Here is a 10834-nt window from a genome sequence, read left to right as displayed (position 1 = left end):
TTAGCAATAGAACAAGGAAAGAAGAAAGAGTAATAGAATAGATGAAAAGAGTTAAATTTTTCTTAGCTTTAGTTTTGTAGGGTTTTCCCCTAGGACTATGGCCCACGACTCTGGAGGGGGTGGCACTTTCTTGACTCGGGTGTGATATACATCCTTTTTTGCTGTATGAACAGCAGTCTTGGTGGTTAGCAGCACAAGGTTGGGTCCTTCCCAGGCTGGCTCGAGTTTTTCTTCTTTCCACCCTTTGATGAGAATGTGATCTACAGGCTGGTGCTGGTTTACCAGAAATTCTAGGGGTGGTACACGTGCTAAAGGACTTTCAGTTTTTGAGGGAAAGGAAAGTGGAAGATAAATCAAGTATATGATTTTTAAGAAATTGACCTTTTGTTTTAAATGTGGGGACCTTGGCAGTGGACTTTATAGTCCTTAGTGCTTTTTTACTGAGAAATTTCCTTTAGCACCTATTTTTATTAGTTTTTAAACCAAAGAAAGCCAAATACCATTTTACATTTAACAATGCTTTTTGTATGATTTTTATACCAGAGAAGCTAAATTTTGCCTTTATATTAGTATGTTATTAATGTTAAACCTAATTTTAATAAAACCTTGTGGACATATTTATCCAATTTTTAATGTTTGACCATAAGGTAAGATTTTATAGGCTCTTTTTAACCTTTTATAATTTTTTCTAAAGAGCAGGTTGGTGCTTTAAGAAAAACCTGCTGTACTTTTATTTTAATGTCCAGTTTACAGAAAAACTGGATGATACCTCCTTAACTTTAGCCAATGTTTATACACAGAATTTTCTTTACAATTAACATTTTAAAACTTGATTAAACCTTTAAAACAAAATATACATATTTTTAACCTTTTAATGTAGGTAAAAATTTATATTCTTATGCCTCCTTATAATTCTTTGACCAAAGGTATATTTTACTTCCCTTATACACCTTGCACATAAACTATTTTTTTTGTTTGGTTGGTTTTTATTTTAGTTTTACATTCAGGAGACCTAGTTACTTTTGAATTATACAACACTTCTTGCATACATTTTTTTATAACATTTTTCTCTTTCACGACTTTCACAGACAATTTTTCGACATGCTTTAATTTTCTGACTTATGACAATTATTTCTTTCTTTAAACAGTTAATTTATTTCAGGACAAGAATTTACTATGTAATACTCTTTTTACATAAATTCCGCCCCCCCCCCCCCCTTTTTTTCCTTTTTTTTTTTTTCCTAACAGAATAGCCCCATACTAAGATTTTTGAGTTAGTAAGCTACTTTTTTGCTTTTTTGATTTAGGATAGTTCTGAACTGAACTAGTGAGGTGTGCTCACAATGAGGTTTCCTCTAAAAGTCATTTGTTTTACTTTTTTCTGTTAGCAAAGCAACTGCTGCTACAGTTTGAATGCATTTGGGCCATCCGTGGGTTACTGGGTTAAGGATTTTTGATAGGAAGGACTCAGTGCTTTCAGAATACGCCCTTGTTTACACTGACAACAAAGTGGTATTGGAGCGTTATAGGGTTACAGAGAATACCTTCAATTATCAATTAAAGGTTTTAAATTTACCTTGGCTTTTAAAGGAATAGGGTACACTTTTTTTTTTCTTAACTAGTTGTATATATCTCTCTTTCTCTCTTCCTTTGATTTTCCTTTTACCTCTGTCTCTTCCTCTCTCTCTTCTCTGTCTCTCTCTCTCTCTGCCCCACTTATGCTGCAGTTCTCTCAACCACTGTGGAGAGATCTAAAACCAGCTGTAACCAAGTGTCTATGTATGGTAACTGGTCTGTGTGCCCTGGCTTTACAGGTTACTTTGTGCCATACCTTTGAAACAAGGGACCTGTCCAGGCTTCGTTCTGATGGCCAACCCACCTCTAATGCTGGCCAGTCTATTTTACACGAAGTTTTAAGTTTTCCTGGTGTCATATAGTCCATAGTCTCCCTTAAGTCCTTTCTTGAAAATTTTCAACATAGTTCCTAATAGGGTGGGCTTATTTGTGCCTGACCCATGCTTCTTTGAGACAAAACACCACGCTCACACCACATGCACACCACAAAACAAAGAATGGGTAAAAAGGGCACACACACACTTTTGCAGTTTACACCAAACAAAATCAAAACCAAAATCAGAGTATCCAGAAATCCAAGTCAGGTCAAAACCAAAACCAAAGTATCAAGCAATCCATGTCAAGTCAAAAACAAAAACCAAAGTGCTAGTACAGGCACACCGTGGGTGATCAGGCCACGCTTCCACTCAAATGGAGTAGGTAAGTAAGACCAGTACTGTCAAGCAATTCAAACCAAGTCAAAATCAAAACCAAAGTGCCGATAAAGGCATGCCATGGGTGATCAGGCCATGATCCTACTCCAATGGAGTGGGCAGGTTTCCAAGACTGGTCCTGTCAAGCAATTCAAACCAAGTTAAAACCAAAACCAAAACCAAACCAAAGTGCCGATAAAGGCACGCCATGGGTGATGATCTGGCCACACTTCCACTCATATCAAGTGGGCAAGTTCTCAAGACTAGTCTTACCAAGTTTCAGACACCTGGACTCCAAGTACCAGTTCCTTTCCGGTGTTCAGCCACTGCATTGATCCTCCACGGGGGCCTGTCACACACTGCTCTGGCGAGGTGTTCCACTGCGGCAAATGCCTACCCAGGAGCGGTCTTAGGATCCGCATCGCTCTGACTGGTTGGAGTCCCCTGCAGGGATGTTCCACAGGGCTGGCTTAAGCTGCCTAAGGAGCTGCCTTGACCATCTGCCAGTCATCTTGCTTCCCGGTCAGGGAACCAAGAAATATCGCAGGACAAGCCACAGACAAAACACCTCAGACACCAAGTTAAAGAAGGAAGGGGTTTATTCAGCTGGGAGCATCGGCAAGACTCCTGTCTAAAGAGGCGAGCTCCCCAAGTGAGCAGTTTCTGTCTCTTTTAAGGGCTCACAGCTCTAAGGGGGTCCGCGTGAGAGGGTCGTGATCGATTGAGCAAACAGAGGGTACGTGACTGGGGGCTGCATGCACCAGTAATCAGAACAAAACAGAACAGGACAGGGATTTTTACAATGCTTTTCCACACAATGTCTGGAATCTATAGATAACATAACCAGTTAGGTCAGGGGTCGATCTTTAACTACCAGGCCCAGGGCACAGCACTGGGCTGTCTGACCGTGGATTTCATTTCTGCCTTTTAGTTTTTACTTCTTCTTTGGAGGCAGAAATTGGGCATAAGACAATATGAGGGGTGGTCTCCTCCCTTAATTTGGGTGGATAAGATACAGAAAAACAATAAGTTTGTGAGCATCTCCTATGTGTCAGGCACAGAGCAAAACACTTCACAAGAGGTGTGGAGGAACTGATCCAGGACCACAGCAGGCAGGTGGCCAAAGGATACTTGAAACTCTGCCTCTCAATAGCCAGTTCATGCACTTTCCAACACACCCCACTGCAATCTGAGAATGGTAATAAGTTCTTTTTATTCCCTTAGTTTTGAGGTAATATGTATTACACAAACTTCATTACTTAGCCTCTAACACTCATTTTTGTTGCTGGAGACAGACCTCTCACTTTATTTCTTAAATTTCAAAAAATGTAATTAAAAATGCCATTGAACATCAAAAATAAAAAAAAAATCCATGGAGGTATGGATTAAGGCAGTTTTTCCAGTATTTTCCCCCAAATTTTAAGAAGCAAATTTTGGTGTTTGCTGTTAAGCAGAACCTGGCCTGGTAAATGTGAATTGAATGAAGGGGTCCATGCACCCAGCAAGAAAAATACATGAATCTTCACACAACAAAATTCAAGAACCCACACATTCCCTGGAAGCATTCATCACACTCCAGGCTCTGCACATCCTTTGGCGATGTTAGAGACAGCAAGAATCTTTTTGTTTTTCTTAGCAGAATGACCAGGATCCCACTTGAGGGAACTTCGTTTTAGGAAGGGAGACTGGCTTATTTCAGAAAGATTTATCCAAAGTGAGGCAACTGGAAATACGTAACTAAAGGACTATGCTTCAGCAGTAATATTTTTCAGGAAACTAACTTCCTGTCCTTAATTAGCCTAATAGTTTTTAAAGAAATGAGAATGTCTTTGGGATCGTGGGGTGTAGTGGGGAGGAAGTGACAGAAAACAGTAATCTAAAGGTATTGCCAATGTCTCTGTCCTGTCTGATTCAATTTTGGCCTAGTTGAAATTCTGGGCAAATGGGAGGAAGTGGTGTGGCCAATCCAGGTGAGTACCTCTGAGGTGGAGAGTCCTGATCAGTTCTGGGGACTGACAGTATATCATCACATGGTCAAAGCAGGAACTTGATAAGAATAAAGCACAGGAGTAATTCTTGATAAACCACACAGTACTCCAAAGGAGAGTATATACAACTCGGAAAAATTCTGAAAGATAATATTCCATATTTTAGCTGCAGCATTTATACACCACTACTGCCAAGAAAACTAAGTCAGTTTTGAAGAATGCAATGGTCTTTTTAAATTGCACTTTCAGACAATGAGCATTGAAATAGAAAAACAGAGCTATGACAAGCTACGCTGACTTCTATCATCAGAATTTAATATTGTGACAATCTCAGTGTGTTGAAACCATTGAATACAGGAATATTTAATAACAATTCTCATATTGAGGGCTTAACTTGCTCTAGTCCCCATTCTAAGAGCTTCACACAGAATAACACATTCATTCTCATACAAGTCTATGAGAAAAAAGAGAAAAAACACTCAGACTGGCTATGCAATTTGTCTAAGGATATGGGTGTCAGAGCTACTATCAGAATTCAGATACCTTGGTCCCATGTCTTAAAATATACAGAATAGCTAAAACAAAAGCATATATTTCTATGCTAAATTTTTTTAAAAAATGAAAGGAGAAACACCTAGTATCAGCTGAGCTCTTTGGTCTCTTTGTAGCTAGATTTGACAAGAGAGTAAATCCTGGAGCGATAAAATTCTCAGTAATTTATTAACCCAGAGAGATCAAAGTGGATGAGTGCAACCCCTCTTTATGGACTGGCTCTCCTTCAGAGTCACTGATGGGCTGATCCAGCCTTATAGATCAGAGGTCCCCAACCCCAGGCTGCAGACCAGTACCAGTCCCGTCCGTGGCCTGTTAGGAACCAGGCCACACAGCAGGAGGTGAGGGGTAGGGAGTGAGCATTGCTGCCTGAGCTCCGCCCCCTATCAGATCAACAGCAGCATTAGATTCTCATAGGAGCACAAACCCTATTGTGAGCTGTGCATGTGAGGGATCTAGGCTGCATGCTCCTTATGAGAATCTAATACCTGATGATCTGAGGTGGAATAGTTTCAGCTCAAAACCATCTCCCCATCCCCACCCTTTGCCCATGTGGAAAACAGTCTTCCATGAAACCAGTCCCTGGTGCCAATAAGGTTGGGGATGACTATTATAGATAACTCATTTATCATACAAAAACAAAAATTCATTTCAGGGTTTGGGCTTATAGACACTTCAAGTCAAACCTGGCTTAGAATTCAGAATGTAAGTAATCTCTCCCTAGCCTTTGAAGGAACTCTCATAGCATAAGGAATGCTAATAACATAAAGAACCTTCACTTTGTCTGAATGGCGATTAAATAAATTTAACAATTGAGGATTTTAATGCCAGTTTAAAGCAACTTGTCTTCCTAAAGCTCACAGAAAGTAACATAAAACGGTACTTGGTTTTAGGCCGGGCACAGGGGCTCATGCCTTCTAATCCCAGCACTTTGGGAGGCCAAGGCAGGCGGATCACGATGTCAGGAGACCGAGACCATCCTGGCTAACATGGTGAAAACCCGTCTCCACTAAAAAATATAAAAAATTAGCCGGGTGTGGTGGCACACACCTGTAATCCCAGCTATTGGGGAGGCTGAGGCAGGAGAATCACTTGAACCCAGGAGGCAGAGGTTGCAGTGAGCCGAGATCGCACCACTGCACTCCAGCCTGGATGACAGAGTGAGACTCCGTCTCAAAAACAAAACAAAACAAAAAATAGTACTTGGTTTTTAATTGCTTTAAAAGAAAAAAATCACTCCTTTTTCTATCCAAGCTGTTACAACTCCCATTTCAGTAAAGCACCTAGATAGCTGAGTCAAACTAATCTCCATTTCTTTAGGAACAAGGAAATCAAGTACCTGTTTTCAGAATGGCAAATAGAACAGAAAAGCAGGGTTCATCAGATTTAAGAACATGGCTGGAAATCTGGGTGCCAGGAGAGTCTGATTAAACCTTTGCTGGTTCCCTGGCTCTAACATAGACTCTAATTCAATCAGATCAACAAACTCGGCCCTTGTAGAGAGTTAGAAGAGTAGAGAAGATTGGAGGCTTCCTTCACTCTACATTTCTCTACTTTGAGTTCTATTAAACCATTTTGTTTTACAGCCAAGACTAAAGGTGTGATGACCCCCTTAGCGGAGGAGAGGAGCCCAGAGCATCAGAAATGTGCTGCTCACATCCATGTAGCCATTTACAAAAATGTTTACATTACTATTCTTAAGTACTGACCTAGGGCTAGTGAGACAAGGAAGTCAGAAGCTACTACAAATGTCTGAAATTGGTCAAGCAGGACATTAACATACCTCAGAACCTCACCATCAGAGGACTGACTGCTTATTCTATATATATACCTTGATTTACGTGCAGCCATACAACTCAACCTGGGGTTATACATTGCATAACCTGAATGCCTTCTGCAGTGAATCACAAATGTCCAGAACAGAGAAAGGCCAGCATTTTTAAAAGCACCCAAGGCTGGCCATGGTAGCTTATGCCTGTAATCCCAGCACTTTGGGAGACTGAGGTAGGTGGATTACCTGAGGTCAGTAGTTTGAGACCAGCCTGGCCAATGTGGTGAAATCCCGTCTCTACTAAAAGTACAAAAATCAGCCAGGCATGGTGGTACGCACCGGTAGTCCCAGCTACTCAGGAGGCTGAGGCAGGAGAATTGCTCGAACCTGGGAAGTGGAGATAGCAATGAGCTGAGATGGCATCACTGCACTCTAGCCTAGGCGACAGAGCAAGACTCTGTCTCAAAAAAAAAAAAAAAAAAAAAAAAAAAAAAAAAGCCAGGTGCAGTGGTTTACGCCTGTAATCCCTGCACTTTGGGAGGCCGAGGCGGGCGGATCATGAGGTCAAGTGATCGAGACGGTCCCAGCTAACATGGTGAAACCCTGTCTCTACTAAAAATACAAAAAATTAGCTGGGTGTGGTGGCGGGTGCCTGTAGTCCCAGTTACTCGGGCGGCTGAGGCAGGAGAATGGCGGGAACCCGGGAGGCGGAGCTTGCAGTGAGCCAAGATTGCACCACTGCTCTCCGGCCTGGGCGACAGAGTAAGACTCTGCCTCAAAAAAAAAAAAAAAAAAAAAAAAAAAAAAAGCTGAACCTTATATTTTCACACACACACACACACAAAGAAAAAACCAAAAAACTGCAGTAAAATAAAGCCTAATGGACTTCATCTTCCTAATCTAGTTCTTCAGGTCCTGCACACTCATAGATCTCTCACTCTGATATTTGGTTGAATGTAGATTATTTCTTCGAAAACCTCAGTACTGATGTAACTTCATCAGGACGCACAAGCTATGTGAATTCACCCCAATCTTCTTCTGGTCCCAGAGTGCCGTGAGGTCAACTCAAAACATAATGACAGCAACATCACACCCCAACTAAAAAGTTAGAACCCCACAGGACAACTGCAGGCAGTGGTCTTTCCAAAGCAAAAGGAAACCCCTTACCATGCCAGCCCTGTTATCCATGGAAATGTATGTCTATGAAAAGGAATAAAAGGAATAAAAGAGAGAACATTTTCTTGGTTTCAAATTAACCAGCATGTCAATCACTCCAAACCAGTTGCCCAGAGCCCACAAACCTAAACTCAGTTCTGAACAATTCCTTCAATTCGTTTCTATGTTTCTCATTTTGGAGGGTGGTATATAAATAGCATTGCCTGTTGGCAAAAACCATAATTTCTATGGTAGTATCTCTAGTACTGTCTTTTCCAACACTCCCTTCTTCCTTTCCATCTTTAAGAATCTATTGATTCCCAACCTAAATGCCCATCAATGATAGACTAGATAAAGAAAATGTGCTACATATATACCATGGACTACTATGCAGCCATAAAAACGAATGAGATAATGTCCTTTGCAGGAACATGGATAGAACTGGAGGCCATTATCCTCAGTGAACTAATGCAGGAACAGAAAATTAAATACCACATGTTCTCACCGATAAGTGGGAGCTAAGTGATGAGAACACATGGACTCATAGAGGGGAACAACAGACACTGGGGCCTAGCAGAGGGTAGAGGGTTGGCGGAGGGAGAGGATCAGAAAAAAATAACTAATGTTTACTAGGCTTAATACCTGGGTGATGAAATAATGTGTGTAACAAACGCTTACGACACGAGTTTACCTATATAACAAATCTGCACATGTTACCCTTGAACTTAAAAGTTTAAAAAAACTCTGTTGAGCCAGGTGCGGTGGCTCATGCCTGTAATCTCAGCACTTGGGGAGGCTGAGGCGGGCGGATCACGAGGTCAGGAGATGGAGACCACCCTGGCTAACATGGTGAAACTCCATCTCTACTGAAAAATAAAAAAAAAAAAAAGCCGGGCATGGTGGTGGGCGCCTGTAGTCCCAGCTACTCGGGAGGCTGAGGCAGGAGAATGGCATGAACATACCTGGGAGGCGGAGCTTGCAGTGAGCCGAGATCATGCCACCGCACTCCAGCCTGGGCAACAGAGCGAGACTCTGTCTCAAAAAAAAAAAAGAAGAAAAAAAAAGAGAAACAAAAAACTCTGCTGATTCCCAATCTCTCAATTTCTGAAAATTTTACTATGAAATCTTAAACACATACTAAAGTAAAGAAAGTATAATGAATGCTCTGGTAGCCATCACCTAGGTTAGGCCATTGGCATACTGCCCATCTTGCTTCCTCTATACCCACATCCACTTCTCCATCCTCTACAAATTATTTTAAGGCAAACCCAAGATAGCATGTCATTGTCTCTTCAAATACTTCATTTAGAAACCTCTAAAATATACACATTTTATTAATGCATCTTATGCATTAATAAAAAGTAGGAAAAAAATCCCAGTAACATTAAAGACAATGTAGGAGTTACCATAATTTAAAGAAGAGTCTATCTTAAACCTGCATCATCTGCTGCTTGGAGGTCTGCCCTTTTCCAGCCGTATTAGTTTGTTTTCATGATGCTGATACAGACATACCCTGGGAACAAAAAGAGGTTTAATTGGAACTGGGAACGAAAAGAGGTTCTCCATGGCTGGGGAGGCCTCAGAATCATGGCGGGAGACAAAAGTCACTTCTTACATGGTAGTGGCAAGAGAGAATGAGGAAGAAGCAAAAGTGGAAACCCCTGATAAACCCATCAGATCTCATGAGACTTATTCACTATCATGAGAATAACATGGGAAAGAGTGGCCCCCATGGGTCCCTCCCACAACACATGGGAATTCTGGGAGATATAATTCAAGTTGGGATTTGGGTGGGGACACAGCCAAACCATATCATTCTACCCCTGGACCCTCCAAATCTCATGTCCTAACATTTCAAAACCAATCATCCCTTCTCAACAGTCCCCCAAAGTCTTAACTAATTTCAGCATTAACCCAAAAGTCCACAGTCCAAAGTCTCATCTGAGACAAGACAAGTCCCTTCCACCTATGAGCCTGTAAAATCAAATGCAAGCTAGTCACTTCCAAGATACAATGGGGGTACAGATATTGGGTAAATACAGTCATTTCAAATGGGAGAAATTGGCCAAAACAAAGGGGTTACAGGGCACATGCAAGTTGGAAATCCAGTGGAGCAGTCAAATTTTAAAGCTCCAAAATGATCTCCCTTGACTCCAGGTCTCATGTCCAGGTCATGCTGATGCAAAAAGTGGGTTCCCATGGTCTTGGGCAGTTCCTCCCCTGTGGCTTTGCAGGGTACAGCCTCCCTCCTGGCTGCTTTCATGGGCTGGCATTGAGTGTCTGTGGCTTTTCCAGGCTCACAGTGCAAGCTGCCAGTGGATCTACCACTCTGGAGTCTAGAGGATGGTGGCCCTCTTCTCACATCTCCACTGGGCAGTGCCCCAGGAGGGACTCTGTGTGGGGGCTCCAACCCCACATTTCCCTTCTGGACTGCCCTAGCAGAGGTTCTCCATGAGGGCTCCGCCCCTGCTGTAAACTTTTGCCTGGGCATCCAAGTGTTTCCATACATTTTCTGAAATCCAGGCAGAGGTTCCCAAACTTCACTTCTTGACATCTGTGTACCCACAGGCTCAGCAGCACTTGGAAGCTGCCAAAGCTTGGGGCTTTCACCCTATGAAGCCACAGTCTGAGCTGTACTTTGGCCCCTTTCAGCCATAGCTGGAGCGTCTGGGACACAGGGCACCAAATCCCTAGGCTGCAAACAGCACGGGGACCCTGAGCCTGGCCCACAAAACCACTTTTTCCTCCTGGGCCTCCTGCCTCTGGGCCTGTGATGGGAGGGGCTGCTGTGAAGGTCTCTGACAAGGTCTGGAGACATTTTCCCCATGGTCTTGGGGATTAACATCAGGCTTCTTGCTGCTTATGCAAATTTCTGCAGCTGACTTGAATTTCTCCTCAAAAAATGGGTTTTTTGTTCCTACTGCATCATCAGGTTACAAAGGTTTTTTTTTCTTTTTTTTGTATTATTATATGTTAACTTCTAGGGTACATGTGCACAACATGCAGGTTTGTTACATATGTATACTTCTGCCATGTTGGTGTGCTGCACCCATCAACTTGTCATTTATATCAGGTATAACTCCCAATGCAATCCCTTCCCC

Source organism: Macaca thibetana, chromosome 9 (genome assembly GCF_024542745.1).
Source record: "Macaca thibetana thibetana isolate TM-01 chromosome 9, ASM2454274v1, whole genome shotgun sequence".
NCBI classification, from domain to species: domain Eukaryota; kingdom Metazoa; phylum Chordata; class Mammalia; order Primates; family Cercopithecidae; genus Macaca; species Macaca thibetana.
The sequence above is the reverse complement of the archived record's forward strand: the minus strand, read 5'-3'. Positions refer to the sequence as shown.